The sequence below is a fragment of the Sander vitreus genome, chromosome 24 (assembly GCF_031162955.1).
Source record: "Sander vitreus isolate 19-12246 chromosome 24, sanVit1, whole genome shotgun sequence".
Taxonomy (NCBI): Eukaryota; Metazoa; Chordata; class Actinopteri; order Perciformes; family Percidae; genus Sander; species Sander vitreus.
Window position 1 is genome coordinate 5,036,746 of NC_135878.1, and position 17,420 is coordinate 5,054,165.

Here is a 17,420-nt window from a genome sequence, read left to right on the forward strand (position 1 = left end):
TGTTGGACACCAAGCTTCCAGCGACTACCTCAGAGGTGCAAAAAGGTTGCACTCTTCTCTAGTCTTATAAAGTGGAAAACCGTTCCACAAAATATATAGCAGCAAATATATAGTAGCAGCTGAAATTATATCCTTGGGCAAAACGGTTGCAATGTTGATATTTTATTAATTGTACACGATAAAGGAGTTGAGTTGAATATACTGAAACTAAAAGGAAAAAGAAGAGTGAAATCTCATTGTCATGGCAACCTTTTTGGCAGAATGAGCCATGCAATAGCATATTTTCCTCGCTCTCCAGGGAGTTGGGTAAACTGTGAATATAATAATGTGATAATGCATCTGACAAATACAGGAGGTGTGATGTGATGGTGTGCTTTGTAGGTTCTCTCAGTAGCCCTGATAGAAGTGTGTTTCCCTAATTTCCTGGTTCTTTTATGAGGGAAAGAGGTGTCACTATCACACCGAGTTATCAGCACTTTATTTTTCGTATACCCACCCTACCGTATTGCAGAGTAAATGGATGTTGCTCTGTGGATTCATTAGGGCAGGGGTTTCAAAGTCTGATCTTCCCCGACAAACACCCCTTTTTGACTACATGTACAAAACACAAAAATATAGAATATAAGAACCATGTTGATCGGACAATCTGAGCCTCAGTACTGTCAAAAATATTGATTGTGCAACATGAAAAAAGGTAATATTAATGGATTTTGTAATTATTATTCTTCATAGTCTTACTTTGATTTAGGGTATAATTATGCTCCCATAATTTTTGGGGCTTTGGTGAATATAAACAGTAAGTATAATGTTTCTATGAAGCCAAATACTTGTGGGCTACAACTTCAGCCCCGCTATTTTAGCCTATAGTTTTGTTTACATTTTGCAAATAGGCACGATTAAAAGTGTGTTGAATATAGCCATTGGTACTTCCTGTTTATATTTTGCCCATGGATGTACAGAAAACTACCACTGGATTACTTTGACACTGAAGAAAACTTTATTAGAAACTATTATTTCTAAGTGGATTTATGGATGCTTATTCACATATTGGGGAATTTTTTATATATATATATATATATACTTAAAGCTGCACTTTAATATGGCTCTTTGTAGTTTTGCTTTTGTAAAGCTAATGTACTTGCACTTATTACTTGTCTGAGGTTTACACCTTCAAGGTTGAAAGCACTTAATTGGAAGTCGCTTTGGATGAAAGCGTCAGCTAAATGACATGTAATGTAATGAATCTAAGAATATGTTAATCTTGTCTGTGTTCAGATTTGACTGAGTTATGACTCAGATTTTCGACGTTAATTGCAGCTGACCCTCTCTTCCTCTGCACCCTCAGAGTTGGAAAACCCCTGACGTTAGGGTTTATGCACCTAAAATAAAACATTTAGGAAAAAAAACAAACTGACTATTTAGCTTTCAGGCTGCCATAACAGTTGACATATAGCAACTTGCAAAGCCCAGCTTGCAGTTCTAAAACGTATTAGCAGGATTTAAAATGTCCATTAAGCAGATTGGCTGACACTACCCAATGGGCACTTTCATGTATGAGCCTGCAGAGCAATTTTGTAAAAAGCAGTTTCCACTAACAACAAACATACAGTATGGACTCTCACTCATCCTTGCATGCACAAACACACAACAATTTCTACCTTATCATTACTGTGCAGTCCCATACACCTTTCATCCTCCCTCTCCTCAGAGTCACTGGGAGCAAAATTTGATTTCCGCCTCATAACTCTCTCCATAATGCGATATTGCCAGCACTAAATTGCCAAGATAACCTTTATCAGAGTAGAGGTGAAAGCCCTGAATCGTTCAGGGTTTCTTCCTCTGCCAGGCAAGAAAAACAAGGAGGGGGGATAATAGATGTTTTCCCTCGGGCAAAGCCACGGACACCCCAGCGGCGTCACTGAGCCATTTGGATAGACGCCAGGTGGTGAAGAGTGTTTGGAGGAAATGGAAACTGAGGGAAGAAGAATTAGGATAATCCTTCTGCCAGGTGCAGTTCGCAGAACTTTATTCTATTTTGCCACACCTGAGAAATCATTTGCCAAGTCCTTCTGTGTGTATGTTTGTGTGTGTTTGTGCTGTGAATTATGCTCTTTCAATAAATCTTTGTTTACTCACCCTTAGAGAAAGTATCAAAGAGCCGGGCCTCTTGTGGCCTGCTGTGCTGGTCTCGATACATCTCTAAATACACCCAAACCAAAGGGCTTGTTTTCTCTTTGTTTTTCTCTGAGGAATTATTCAATGACTTTTACATGTATTTTTTAAAATCTCTTTCGTCATATGAAATAGAATTCAAAATGCATTATGTGAAACAGTGATACTGAAAAGATTTTGAAATGTTTGAAATCCAAATTGCAAATGTGAATACCAGAGCTGTAAGTCAGTCAGTAAGTATGCATACTGTACATCAATTGAGACTTTATTGCAAAACAACAAACAGTCAAGGAAAGTATCTAAGTACATTTAATCAACTGTACTTTACTGGAATATTTCCATGTTATGCTATTTCATACGTTTGCTTGGTTTGACACCCCAAAAAGGTAAAATTATCAAATATTTCAGACAAAAGCAAAGATTACAGAGAAGCCCCCCCCCCCCCCCCCAAAAAAAAAGAAAAGAAAAAGAAAAATCAATACAGATTTGTGGAGCAGAAGTAATTTTTTCTTTTTTCCTCTCCAATTATCGACTGTTCAGATTTATCTTGTGATCTTTGGGCGGGGCTCGGACCCTACAGTTGGGAACCACTGGTCTAACCTACCTAACTGTATATAAAGTAGTTCAATCCTAGCTCCAGTTCAGCCAGCTCCAACAGTAAACTGGTACTTATGCATTGATGCACCACTTAATGTCATATATAATAATAATATATCAGGGTCCATTTTTCTTCAAAACAAAAGCAAAAAGAAAAGTGACCATATAACACCCCAAGTAGGAATTTGAACCGCAGATCTTTTACTTATACATTTTTTTTTTTTTTATTGTTATAATGATAAATTTACCTAAGGTAATACTCTTAATTATTCCACCTTTGACAATAAATCACAGCAATTCAGGATCCACACTGTTAGTTATTTCAAAATCCTAAATAAGTTGTATGTAATCGCAATGTTACCGCTGCAATCTGAGGAGAATAAATGCATAAGCAGCATGAAAAGATAATTCAATGATGGTGGAATGATCAAGGATGATGAAGAAGCCAACAGATGCTGGTTTGAGATCAATAAAGGGGAAAAAATAACTAAGTAACTGCATAAAAATGCATGCAGAGTGTCTCTGCATGCATGAAAGGTAACCAGGTAAGCTAGGCAGATTGTTATTTTGGGGAACAGCCTGGGAATGCCAGTGAATCACGGCTTTGCAAACAATCACCTGGTCTGAGGCTTTTGTGTCGTTAACAATACTAGGGTTGAATAAGTCAATCAGGTTCCCAAATTGTCCATGTACGCACTCAAAGTGTAACTGCTGCAACACTGATTAGAAGTTTGAAGTATTCCATACCTTAAAGCTATACTTAATTCAAATCAAGCTTTTTGTACATCTGAGAGGCAGCAATTTTGATTCTTTGAAATAATCAGAAGTCATAATCAAAGTCTCTGTAATCTGTTCACTTTTGAGTGAATGGGTTGGATTGCCAGGAAATAATTTGTCCAGTTCTTGAGCGTTGTAAGAGTTTTGTCATAAACCAATGACATTCCCTTCAGCCTTAGTTCTACTTTGTGTTTAGTGCTAATAGGCAAATGTTAGCATACTAGAATGCTAATCTAAGTCGGTGAACATTATACCTGCTAAACATCAGTATGTTAACGTTGTCATAGTAGGCATGTTCGCATGGTGAATGTAGCATTTAGCTCAAAGCACTGGTGTTCAAGTACAACCCTATGGATACGTGCGCATAGCTGTAATTTTAGTATGTTCAGTCTGTTGCCGATTCAACCTGTGAACTGCAGCTCAGTACAAAAAGCTCTATACAAAGTTAAAGTGTTAACAGCTCTGCAGCAAACTAATTAGTGAGCTTTAGAGGTGTCCCCTTGTTTCTAGTCTTTGTGCTAAGCTAAAGTTAGCCTTGAAAATTTTCGCGTTTACTAAATTAGCTCCCTTACGGTGGCAGGAAATATGACCTGCAGGAGGAAGGTAGGTAGGTAGGTTTTGTCTTGAGCGTGGAGGATAGCTCAGAGCTTGTGCCCTTTTCTATCCGTAAAACAGACATGTGAGGGGAGGGGTTGGAAGAGGAGCCCACTCGACATGTAGGAGCATTTCCATCCTCATACCTTAACGTACCGGTCAGGGTTTTAAACACGTGGTGTGGTTAGGTTTTTGGCAACAAAAAGTACTTGGTTAAGTTTAGAAAAAGATTGTGGTTTTGGTTAAAATCAGTACATTTGTTGCATTACTTCACTTCCATGCGCAAGTACATGACATAATTACGAACGGGACATAGTTAAGTTTGTTACCTAAAGTTTAAAAAAACTTGTTGCCTTTTTGTTCTTAAGCGGGACACGAACACTGGTATGCTGGGTTAAAGTCCTGTTTGTTTGGCCCATCCTCTACCCATCCTGCTCACCCTAAACAGACTCTCTCGGTTTCTGGTTACATGACTTCCTGCTTTGCTCCCGTCTTAATTACTACAGCCACTTGAGGGTGCCGCCTAACAATAAAACGTAAATATGGGTCATAATAAGCTGCTTGTGCAAACGTCCTATGTGGTCCTTTTTCGAGGGAGGACAGTCTCCATCTGTCCTGCAGGGGAATTGGAGGTGACCTGAAGAAATGGGTTGATGTAACTTTGCTTAGCAAAGTGGTAGTGATGTGGGACTTTGAGTTATGCCAAAGACAAATTTCGGGCCAAGTAAGAGCTTTAAAGTCCCGAGCCACAAACAGCACACGTGGAAAAAACATACACATATTGAAAACATAATTTCTTAAAGACACATCTATGCTCATGCTGCCTTTGAAAGCAGTGCCAGGTGTTTTCTAGTTAACCACTCATGACCGCCAGAAGATTAACATGTTTAAAAGTGAACATTTAAATGGAAAAGATCATGTTCAGTCAAAGAGAGAGATCACTTTGAGACACTCAGGGGCTCTTTATAACAATAGTTGCTCCATTGCTGAGCCAGAGTCACACTTTGAGTTTCATTAAAACTGCTCATATTCCAAATGGGGTTGAAACAAGGGCCAAATTCAATTGAGCAACAGAGACCAGCACTCTCGGTGACTGTACATGTGTGTGTGAGAGAGAGAGAGAGAGAGAGAGAGAGAGAGAGAGAGAGAGAGAGCAGCATTGTAAGCAAAGTCCCTCTTCCAAGTCCCTAACCAGCCTCGTGCTGCCAATTCATTCACTTATCAATGATGTCTCTATCTGCTGTGATTTAGATTTACATAATTATGTTTGAGCAACACTTTCAAGCAACACTCCAGCAGCTAATTATGGTATAGAAATGGATTTTAGATGTGTTATTGCATAAGAAAAGGACATTAGGATGGAAATGTACTTTGTTTAGGGTGAGAAATGGCCTCAGTACCTGAGGTAATAAGCATTTTGATTATACACAGAAAATTGGAAACACACAGAGAGCCCCATATTGAGCTCGGCATGAGGTTAATGGGCTGATAGCAAAAGAAAAACAGGGAAATGTATTATCTTCTGTTTGTTCTCAGTGTAAAATCTGGTCAACCGTGCTTCAACCACACTGGTGATGGATGAGGTGGAGAAAATATCCAGCAGCTCAGAACCAACACGTCTGGATTTTGGCAGGATGGGGTAATAACGAGCAAGGTACATCTCTCCTACTCTGCCAAGCAACCCACAACTCTTCCAGTTAACTCCGAGCCATCAGCATTAAAAGCAAACATATCTTACGACTTTATTGATTTAAATGCAGAAGTTTAAAACCATAAATATCAATGTTAACTTTTAAACAAGGAGTGCATCAGCAGTAAGCTTTAATTTGAAAGCGGCCACGATTCAAGACTTAAATCACAAGCCATCAGCTCTGGAGTGCTGCGTCTTCATTGAGTCCAAATACGTCTGCGTATAGAAAAGATTAAGTTGTTGCCAAAGCTGTGCAGCAAAGAAATAGGATTTTAGGTCACAGCGGGAACACAATCTTATTCTGAGGCTGCATGTGTACAGGAAAAGACAAGTTGATTTTTAGCCTAATGCACCCTGGATCGCATCTATTCTGTCGCAAAAAATATATATTAGTTCTGGGTCATATGAGGGTAAAGATGTGATTTTCTTTTCCTGGTGCAAATAAAGCCTAAGTCGCCCGGCGCATATGAATCCCAAAGCCCCTCCAAAAAAGCTCTCTGGCTCAGACTATATGTCTATCATTAGCATTATGTGAGCACCAGTTGGCTTCTTCCTCCGTCGATGTGTCACCCTTTCCCTCCTCTTCCTCCCTCCTTTTCAATGCGTCCCCATTCTCTCTCTTTCTTCATGGCACAAAAGGGTCTATAGCAAGCCGTCTGAGCAGTAGAAAAGACCTTAACGTTTTCAGGAAGCCTGTGATGCCTCAGCCATACCCAATGTGCCACGAGCCAATAGTGGTGCTGGCACAGGCAGGGCAATCTGCTGTTGGGCCCAACGTGAGCAGACTTGTGAGCAACGGTCTCAAATGGTGTAGAGTCAGCTCAGTCGGGACTGTGAGAAAAGTCCCTCTGGTTTATGGATTAACATTGTAATAGAAACACACTGATTTGTTATCATGGCAGTACGTGTTTTGATTATAATATGTATACTGGCTTTAAACCTTTGAAAAAAAAAAAATATATAACCCTTCAGGACTTCAGTAGCTATGTATAGTTTAACCGTTTTGCATTAAAAAGAAAAATGTTTGACCAAATGGGTATTTTTTGCCTCTATGTTAACATTGACATTTTGACAGCTGCTTCTCCCAACATGCTTTTGGGTAATGTAAACACTAAATATTATGTTGCCATGGAGAACATCAGTTAGCCATTGGTTACACCTGAGCTGGGGTTCTTTTTCCCCCTTTTGTTAAGCACCTTTTAAGCACACAGACTATTCAAAGCGCTCTAAGATGAAGAAAACAGGTTCAAAATTAGCACCATCTAGCCAAATGCTGGTAAAATATGCCAGCATTTAGCTGGTAGATTTACTTCATTCAAACCCTGAAAGAAAAACATTTGAAAACAGAATCAAATAGACAGAAATACAGGTAGAGTGCAGTTGCCCCAAATTCAATAAAATGAATTAAAATTCCATAAAGAAATTAATTTAAATGGCACAGCAGCTATTGGCAACACTTTAAGTCCCCCTTATTTAGCATTTGGAAGCACGATATACATTTAATAATGTAGTTCCTGCAATATAGTAAAACACATTTGACTATACTACACATTGCTGAAAAATCCTAAAAATGTCCTTTAACACTTGATTATAGTTATAATTATATATAAATATATTTGCTAAATGGTGACCTAAAGTAAAGTGTTATCCCTACATTTTGGTCAATCATCACGGCAACCATGAATGACGAAGAAGACGGAGAAGTTCTAACAGCTGGGAACAGAAGTCATCGCCGCCACGCATCCACCAACGAACACCTGCCATCCATGTGGCCCGATGCGAGAGGCTAATTGGAGCCAAAAATCATGGGAGACCGGTCACTGGATGATGCTTTTTGCTGATGCTTGACCTGGCTGCAAGCTCTTCATGAAAGGAGATGAGAAACTTCATTTTATCTCTTATCTCCCACCAGCCTCTGTTTTCTTTTTTGTCCGATTCTACCGATAGTATAAATCTGTGCTTTAAAAGCAGCGACAATACTCGGCAGAGAGAGTCACCGAGCTGCACTGAAGCAGATTATAAATTAAAAGCTGCTGTGCACCAGGAAATCGTTTTTTTCTTGTGGAGCACTGGAGAGTCCAGGCAGACAACGGTAAACATAAACAGACTCCCACACAACCTCTTCACTTGCACATTTAAAAACTACAGGTTCAGGGAAGTTCATTAAACTGTGTGGGTGTCTTTTACATTTATTATCCGTTCTTTTCATGCAGGTATGACCTCTTTTTAAATTTTCAAAGGACAACACGTCCATTTTAAAAGAAAGGATTTGTGCACCAAAAGGGACTGAATCAACTGTTGTAATGCTCACAGTACACTAAGTAATGTAAGAGTTGGATTCTGGCTTTGAACAGGGAAGAGAAGAATATCTGAAATGTAGCATAGTACAATTTAAATATTCCTAATTGTGTGTTAGGGGACTTGCAGCTGCAGATAGAAGACAGAAAACAAATTCTGCAATAAACACTATAAAAAAATGGGACCAGGATCAATAGATAGTGTAATAAAGTGACTGCACGTGTAATTTATTAACTCTGAAAAGGTAGATTTAGTGTTTAGAATTTGTGTGCCATGTGGTTTTTATGCCCCTGGTTTGCCTTTATGGCAAAAAACAGTTGGTTTTAACTTCTATGTGGAGGTTGTTGCATTGTTGTTGGGTCTGTGTGCATCCTGAAAGAAGAGCTGCAGGCACTACTCGGGGCTCAAAAACCCCTTGTACCTCATCTGCACATTTCTTGGGTTAAAAAAAACAACAACTTTTCCTGTAATTATTCTCCTAAAAGACTAGAATTGAACATCAAGCCAAAAATGATGCATGGAAGCCCTGTGGTTCCCAACCTTTGATGTACCCCTACAGACCTCAAATACTCCTCTTCATCAGTCATGTTCCAAATGTGTTCATTTCATTTAAACGTGATGTTATTCAGCCATTGCTTTGTACATTACAACTATTTCAACTAGGGCTGGGTACCGAATTCAGTTCTTTTTAGACACCAACCGAACTGCCTCTTTCGTATCGAAAAAATTCCAAATTCAATACCAAATTTCAATAGGAGCTGAAAAATAAATAAAAACATTTGTGCCATGATGTGTAATGTAATTTCTTTTTTGTTAAAATGGATTTCATAAAATTGTTATCGGAAAAAGTATCGTTTAGGAACCGGTATCAAACGTCATAGTGTTGGTATCAGTATTGGACACTTTTTTAAACAATGCCCAGCCCTAATTTCAACTGTATATCTATTTGGTTTGGTTTATTTATGGATATAGAAAGACAACAAGGGGGGGTAATCCAAGGGATAACATGTAAAAGCGAGAAACACTTTTTTCCAACATGGTCCCTGATGTAAGAGAACAGGACATACAACACATATCTGTTACGTTAAGACAACTGCTTAGACCACTCTGCTTGCTTGTAGGCTACTCTCAATCGCAACATAGTGTTCCAACAGGTGTTACTGTTACTCAAAATTATTTGAGCTACTCCACAAGTACCCCAGGGGCCAGATGTTTAAACAATGTGTATGCACAAACACCATTTATACACCATTTCCCACACACAAATTGGTATTTATAAAAGGAGACGCAACTCACGTATACTTCAGACCAGAGTGCAGACAAATTATATATAGTGCCCATGAATGCTTCTCTTCTAGAGATAGATGCAGGAAATATAAGGAGAATAACTATATGGTTAGAGATGCAACCTTTGTAAAAGGCTGTTTTTAATCATTCTTTTTTTATTCAGATTTGAGCCATCATCTCCCAGAGTTAATGATCTTATCGTTTTATCCTGAATTGACTTTACAAAGCAATTTGCATTTCAATATGAGCTCTATAAATGAATCACTGATCATCCTTCTGACATTTAATAATGATGACTGAGATATCGTTGCAATGATGGTTTACAGATACATGCGATTATTAGTGGTACGGGAGCTATACATAGCCACAGCCGTGCGTAATGGTTGCCTGTAATGACAGCTGGTGCTAATGGAGAACATCGGCAATGCAACGTCTTCTCATTGACAGACATTGACATTTAAGACAAGACGTTTACGTTTGTTACTAGATCAATTTATAGCCAACTGCGAGAGTGGAAATGAGGCTAGTGCACGTGCGCCCAGCTCCACAAATGGTACATGGACTTACCTTCATGTAGCGCCATTCTAGTCTTCCGAACACTTAAAGTGCTTTAAAGTAGATGCCACGTTCACCTCATTAACACATACACATTCATACACTGATGACAGAGGCTGGACCATGCAAGGTTCCAATTGGCTCATCAGGAGATCACCTAATCATTCACACACACATTTGAACACCGATGGCACAGTCTTCGTGTATTCATATTGTGTTTGTGCGTACACACAGCTTTAGCATCCGGCCCCTGGTTGGGAATCACTGATTCAAAGTATAGGTTCTCTATCAAACGAACCAGGTGTGATTATAGAGTTAATGCACAAATAATACAACAATTTACATTACAATGAGAACCCCTGACTTCATCCTACACCTTGGTTTCTTGTATCTATGGTGCCCATTTACGCCACTGAAAAGAACCCTCAACTGCTCACGGTCAATCTTGCACTGTTATAAGATATTTATCTGAGAACAACATCCAACATGCAAATTCAGTTTAATCACTTTCAACTGCTGCCACACCTTCAGTGACAGCAGAGGGAGCCTCGGCATGCTGCAGAAGCTAAAGAGCATATTTTCAGTCTCCTAAAGTGTGTCCACCCACACAAAAGAGAGAGAGGGAGCGGCAATTACAACAAACAACATGTGATAGATTGCTCTTTTGTCTTATTATTCACGTCTAACTAGAGCAGCGACGAGCTTGCTCCCCTCTATTGCCTCTTACTCGTCTCAGTCTCAGTTTGTTATTGACCCAGTTTGCAGCGGCCGTGTGAAGTCTTGCTGCCTGTCATCTTCGGATGAGGAAGGGAAGGGGAGGAAGGTGGTGGTGGTGGTGGTGGTGGTGGTTGGGGGGCAAATGACGTGGCGGAAAGAAAAGTTCTGTTCTATAAAGAGAGTGGGTGGAGATTTCAGTGACAGCGGCGCACTCCTTCCACAGAATCTTTTGATTTAAACGGTAATGAGTTCAGAGCCAAAGGCTGCGATCCTGCTCCAGAAATTGTTGCCAACCTCTCCCATCTCTCCCTCCATGCCCTCATAAACTGCCATTTAGCGAACTGAAATGCCAGCATCTGCTCTCTCTCGGAACCATCCTCCACACTTATCTTGTCATTTTATATCTGTAAACAAGGAGGGTGAATAGGCTACATTGGAGAAAGGATGAATATTTGGAACACAGGCTGAAATAGAGAGCAAGAGAAAGAGCAAGACCCGCTTTGATAGAAGGAAGGAAAAAGGATGTGTATCATAGCAACTGGTGTCACCACCTGGCTTCAGGCTAAATGTAATGTTGTTGTTCATTTTCTTCCAAATACAGGATCATAGACCTAGTTATTATGCATTACTGGCAAGTATAGTACACAGCAATGTTTCTTTGTTTTAGTAAATGAAATAATTATTTTGAAAACACAAGATTGTGTTTAAACACGGCTAACCAAGACTGTATATTCATATTCTTAATTGCTTGCTTAAATCAAACCTGCTCTATTCAATATTTGTCATAATAAGAACGGATAAAATTACTGTGTATTGTAATACCCACAACTTCCTTCATCTCTACTGAGCGTTTAGCATCTTTAACTTATTGTTCTGCTTTTACGGCCTGCAGCTTTAAAGTTTTCTGTACTGGTCTAGTCTCACCGCTCTGTGTCGTTTCCAGCAACTGTTTCCAGCAACAAAAAAGCTCTAAAAATTAAATGCACACTACCTGCTCAACCCCAAATGTCTGACAGACACAGGCCTTGTTTAGACTGCCAGCCTAAATCCGTTATTGGGCATATCCAGAATGATTTTAGAAAGCCTGGACAGCAAAAAAAAAGTAATTACAAATTGAATCCAACCATATTTGGAGGTTGAAATGCGACGCCAATCGGATTTAAACAGATGGATGCTTAAATTGGACTTTTGCATCGCTAGCAATGTGGCACACAACAACGACGTCAAGTCCAGATTGACATAAGTGGCGAGCAAAATCCATGCTGCTACTAGCAGAAGGCTATGGAGAACAACATGGAGTCCGTCCGTGGACAGACGGCAAAAAGAATTGTCAGCACCGTGACTTGACAGCACGATTGTTTGCAAGAGGAAATGATGGACCTGCCATTTCTCATGCTTCCGCGTTGGGCCGGGTCACCGACTTACATTCGTCACTTGGCCAGAAAACACAACTTCAAATAATTATAACATGTCTTCTGGATGCGTAAATAGGCAGCTGCTTGCTAACGTGAGCCACATCAACTTCAAGAGTTCAAGTCTGTTTACAGCTTCTTATTATGCCCCCAAGTGGACAACAACTGCTACAGGTATCATTTAAGTTTAAAAGACATTCTTAGAAGGAAAATGACTTTTATTATGCATAATGTACACTGAAACATGCACTATAAACTCTTTGAATAAATAAGAAGTCTCTGGGAGTCTCTTCAGATCTGGCCAAACTAAACCAGCGCATAACTAATTCTTGGGGAAATAGAACCCATCCCCATTTGAAACCCCTGCACAGTTTTTGTGACAATTGTCTGCTTATTATTGCCTTGGAGAAGGGTACTAATTTTACAGCAGTGCTTTTCAAAGAGTAAAGCTATCCAGCCAAAACATTATTTATTTAATGGCAATCCTCGGCTTTCAGCAGATGCCAAAGTGGCCCCCTGCTGTCATTTTGACATCGCAGTTTGTTGTTGCATTTTCCTCTCGGTCTCGTAAGGAAATGAAATGAAAATGCAGCTACTCAAGCGAAGGCTCAGTACTCTGACACCATCCGGTTTAACTTCATCCAAAGATTCATCCTATTCTTGAAATTAGTTTTGTGTAAGATATTCCGTGCTGCATTTGAAATAAATACAATTAACGTCATTTTTTTTATTTCGTTCAGAAACTGGCAATCATAGCGTGATCCACGATGAGAGAGAAAGTCATGTAAAGTTCAGCCTCGACTCCAGCGTGTGTGGACGCGTTTTGAGTGTGTGTGTGGGCTGCGTTGCAATGCATCTGACTCTGAACTGTCATTTACCATGTTGCTGCTCTCACTGCAGGCGCTGATCAGCGGCAGTGAATTAGCTATCATATTCCGCGGCAAACACGACTCTCTGTCAGCCCATCCTCTCTAAAGTTTTATCTCCACTGTCAAGGCGTTCGCTTGTTTAATCATAACTGTCTCCCCATCTGCAGTAATTGTTTCCACCGAGGAGGGGGGTTTCAGAGGTTTAGGAAATTGGCTTTTTATGCTGCATTAGTTCTCTTGATATTTATTTGTCTCTCTCCATTTCGGTTTCTTCCCGTCGCTCAGTTCTGATATGGTTATCTCCCTCTACTTCACTCCACTCCATCAATTCTTCCCCTCCTCTTTCACTTTGTCCTGTTTCCGTCCTCCCATTTTTCTCTGTGGTCAAATCAGCTGCATTTATTTCCACAAGCAGCCCATTTCCCTGTTTGTGCTAACGAACATGATTCCTCAGTTAAATGTCCCTTCCCAGAAGCAATATAAGTTTTATTAGCAGGGCAACAGCCCAGCATCAGTCTCGTCCCAGAAATGGAGGGGATTGTCTTCGGTTGAGAGGAGGCGAAAAGGACAGAGAAGCCAGAGCAAAGGAAGATGGGACTAGACATTCTTCACTGACAGAGCAAGTAACCCTGTGTTTGCTGGACCTTTCACACACAAATAAGGTTGCGTTTACTGCTGAACAATTGTAGGGATACACCGAATCCAGATTGTTGGGGTTCGGCCGAATACCGAATCCTACTCCCATCCTCAGTCCATTAACACAGTAAACACATTAATGAAGTAAACAACGTCCACAGCCTCTAAAATAGTTAAATGTAACAACTTAATGTTGAATTCACACTCTCTTTTCACATCGTAGGAAAGCACATCGCTATCGCCAGATGAGTGACAATTTTGTTTGGCAAATTTTCGCTAACCAGTGTATGATGAAGGCATGTTGGGTGGGTGAAATTAGAAAGCTAACGTTAGCTAAGCCGGCCGTTCGGTCCTTGGGACAGTTCGGCATTGCGGGTTGGGCGTGTGGCTCGGCTTGGGTCACCTTCTTTTGGCTGGGGGGTGGTGCCGGGCGAGTTCCATTTTCACTTTCTCACAGCCTACTACACCTTCCCGTAATCAACGGCGGCGTCACTACGCACGACCAGTGCAGTGCACGTAGTGCAAGCGTAGGGTTTGGTGGAAAAATATTCTAAGGTTCGGCAGAAACCGAACCTCGTCCAAAAGCCCAATATTGTTGGCGAATCCTGGATTAGGTGCATCCCTAAACAATTGAGCTCAATGAATTCCGGAAAAAAAAACTACGAATGTATAATTTCATCCTTCAGCAGTGAGGAAGCTCTGGGTAGTCTTTCTTAAGGTAATCCACAGATGACAGTCATGGCTCTTGCCTTCGTGTAGGCATAAACTAATTTCACGTTAGCATAAGTTCTCTTTTTTCAAGCTGTACTCGAATCAGATATGTCCAAGTCTAACCAGATTCACTAGTTTGGGCTGATGGTTCGCATACACTTACTACATATTTTAGTGCCATTCCTGGCATTTGCGCTCAGCATGATCATTAGTGGTGTGAAAATATCAGATTTCTGTGCAGTCAAAGAGATCAAAATAAATGTGCATCCTAAAAATAGTTTAGTTAGAACATTCACTACACCTTTTCTGTATGGTTCCTGACTGTGTTTTCAGCCGTATACAGCGCACCAAAAACCTTTTGAGAAACTCAGGAACTTTACTTTGTGTTTCGACCAGTAAGCAGGGACTACATTTAGTTCTAGATGCTGAAAAGATCCCCAGTTTGGCAGCGTGATCTCATGGGAAGGCGTATAAATAGCATGCCACTTTTAAGGACATTTTGATGTGATGTTTACGCATTTTAACGCCCCGTTCTCATTCCCAACTTGTCAGTTTTAGACATGCGGTTACCATTGTGAATTCAAACAGAACTACATGGTTAGGTTTAGGAAAAGATGATGTGTTAAAATAAGTACCTCTGTTACGTAAACTAAGTTAGGTATGCAAGTTAAGTAGTCAGTAAGTCAACACTGACTTTTGGTTTCACATGGGACACCCAGCAGTCTCCTGGGTGAAAGTCATGTGTTTGACCCATCTATCCATCAACGCCAACTTCCTCCCTACGCTGACTCTGTCGCTCTGTATACTACGTCAAAATATATATATATCAGTAGAGACTAAATGGTGTGACATGAGACACGCAAAGCAAAAAATGCGTAATGAAAACATGCAAAATGAAGAAATGAGGTGTTGTTCATACACCATTTGGGGATACCAGGCTGGCTGCGGGGGTAATATTTTCCGATGGTCCTATGATTGCTTGTGTTGCTAGGCCACCGTCAATCCTGATGTAACAGATTACAGTAGTAGAGTTACAGTTTGAGTGTTAGCCTAAACTCTTAATATATAATACCTAACAGTGCTGTTCCGCAAACTTTAACTTTCATTGTTGCCTTTTTTAGTCACAAACATTTCATGTAAATAGGGAAGTATTCAGTTATGCTGCCACTGCATTATCAGACAGTCAGTTCAGAGTTAAGTTATTATTAGACTTCAACACAGCTCATGGAGGTCAGTTAGATAAGTGAAGCAGATTGAAGCTGCTGTACATGAATCTATGCCGTCTTCTGAACAAAACCAAAAAAGCCCTTTTGACTCTATTGACCGCAGTTTCTTTATATGAAACTACAGTCTCTTTCACATTTACATCCAAGATTTGAATGACAATACTGCACTGTCTCTCCATCTGGTTTGTGTTCAAGCCCTCATATTCCTTGCCTAGGTTAAATGAGAACATTCTCCCTTGTCACAAACTTGACTTTACGTCACAATCTTTTTTTTTTGCTATATTTTAAATCCAAATTCTGGCTTCCTGTCACATCTTAAAACCCAAAGAACATTTGACTGAACAGTGTCATTTCTTCTCTGGTTCATCATGTGCTACAATCCTCCCTTCTAGTTTTCATGCTGCTGGCATTTTTAAAATCACGTAATAGACTCAAGCGGAGGAAGTCACAACCTTTTTAAAGCTCAGTCAAGATTACCTCAGATGACTGACAGATGCCAGGCTCCATTTATTTAGCTATTTCCTTCCCACAGTTCCCCCCAAAAATATGTACACGATGATTAGTGGAGCGATGTTGTTATAATGAAGGTTTTTCCTTTTTTTTTGCCGATGCGACTGGATGTTATGTCCAGCCAAACAGAAACAACAGCGTGCTTCTCAAGCATTTTTGTATATTTAACTACACAAACATTTATAAAAAAAAAAGAAAGCATTGGATAAAAAGTATTCTGCGAGGGGAACTCTTTTATTCAGTAAGTGATGTGTCTGCTTTTGAACCTTTTAACCATCTGGCAAAGAACTGATGCCAGCCCCTACATTTTTTTTAGGCCCAGCACTACCTCCCCCTTCTCTTTCTGTCCTTTTGTGATGTTGTTTACTTTATGCCATTTCAAATTACTTAACACATTTATTGACTAGAATTTATCCTCATGCACAATTATGAGGAAAGTTGAGGACAAGAAAATGTAACACGTTGTCAACCTGCTATTGAAAATGCTTCCCTAATGCACACAGTTAAGGGTTTGGAGGGGAGCTGCCTGGATAAATGCCAGGAGGAAGATATTGATGAAGTGCAGCAGGATTTCATCATCGCAGAGTTCTGTGCACCCTGAACTGGGGAGACCAGAGGACACCTCTAACCCTGCGATGATGTCTCTCCCGCAGCCTGAAGCAAATTAACCCTGCAGAGGTTAGAACAAAAAGCCTTTGTTTTGTCCTTATCCACATTTGTGCGGCTGCTTGTTCATTCTGCATGGCCTTCCTTTGGGGCTATTGACAATCATTAAGATTTCCATTAGGCCTTAAGGCTTAACATCTTAACCATCTAATGAGATAAATTCATTTATACACCTGGCCTGGTCTCCATGTAAATGGGGGCTTCTTTTATTATCCCCCCTCCCCTTCAGCATGGACTAAAGTGAACTAATTTAACCTTTCTGTGGGATCCAGCCTCATTACAATAGCAGCCGACTGCAGCTGTGTGAGAAAATGTATTTTGGGTATTGACCGGGTTTTAGATTGGTATTAAGGAGGAGGGGAAACCATTCGGTTGGTTTGTGTTTTATGCAGTTCAGATCAATTTGCCAAAATGTTCTCATGGAAAATTTACTTGTGATAATGTTCATATCATAGCATGTAGTTACATCTGTTCTTAACATTTTAATTTCCTTCAAAACAAACCATTTTAATGTATATACAAAGCCCTTTGGCAGCATTCAGCGTCATACTAGAGTTGTCCAGCCTATTTTTTGGTTAAAGTGACACTATGCAACTTTTGAAAGAAGAATTAACACATTGTTCATTTTACACATAAAAGGTTGAATTTAAAAGCATTTCAAAAGCACCATTACTCACTTCACTCAGAGGTGTTGGTCTGGTGT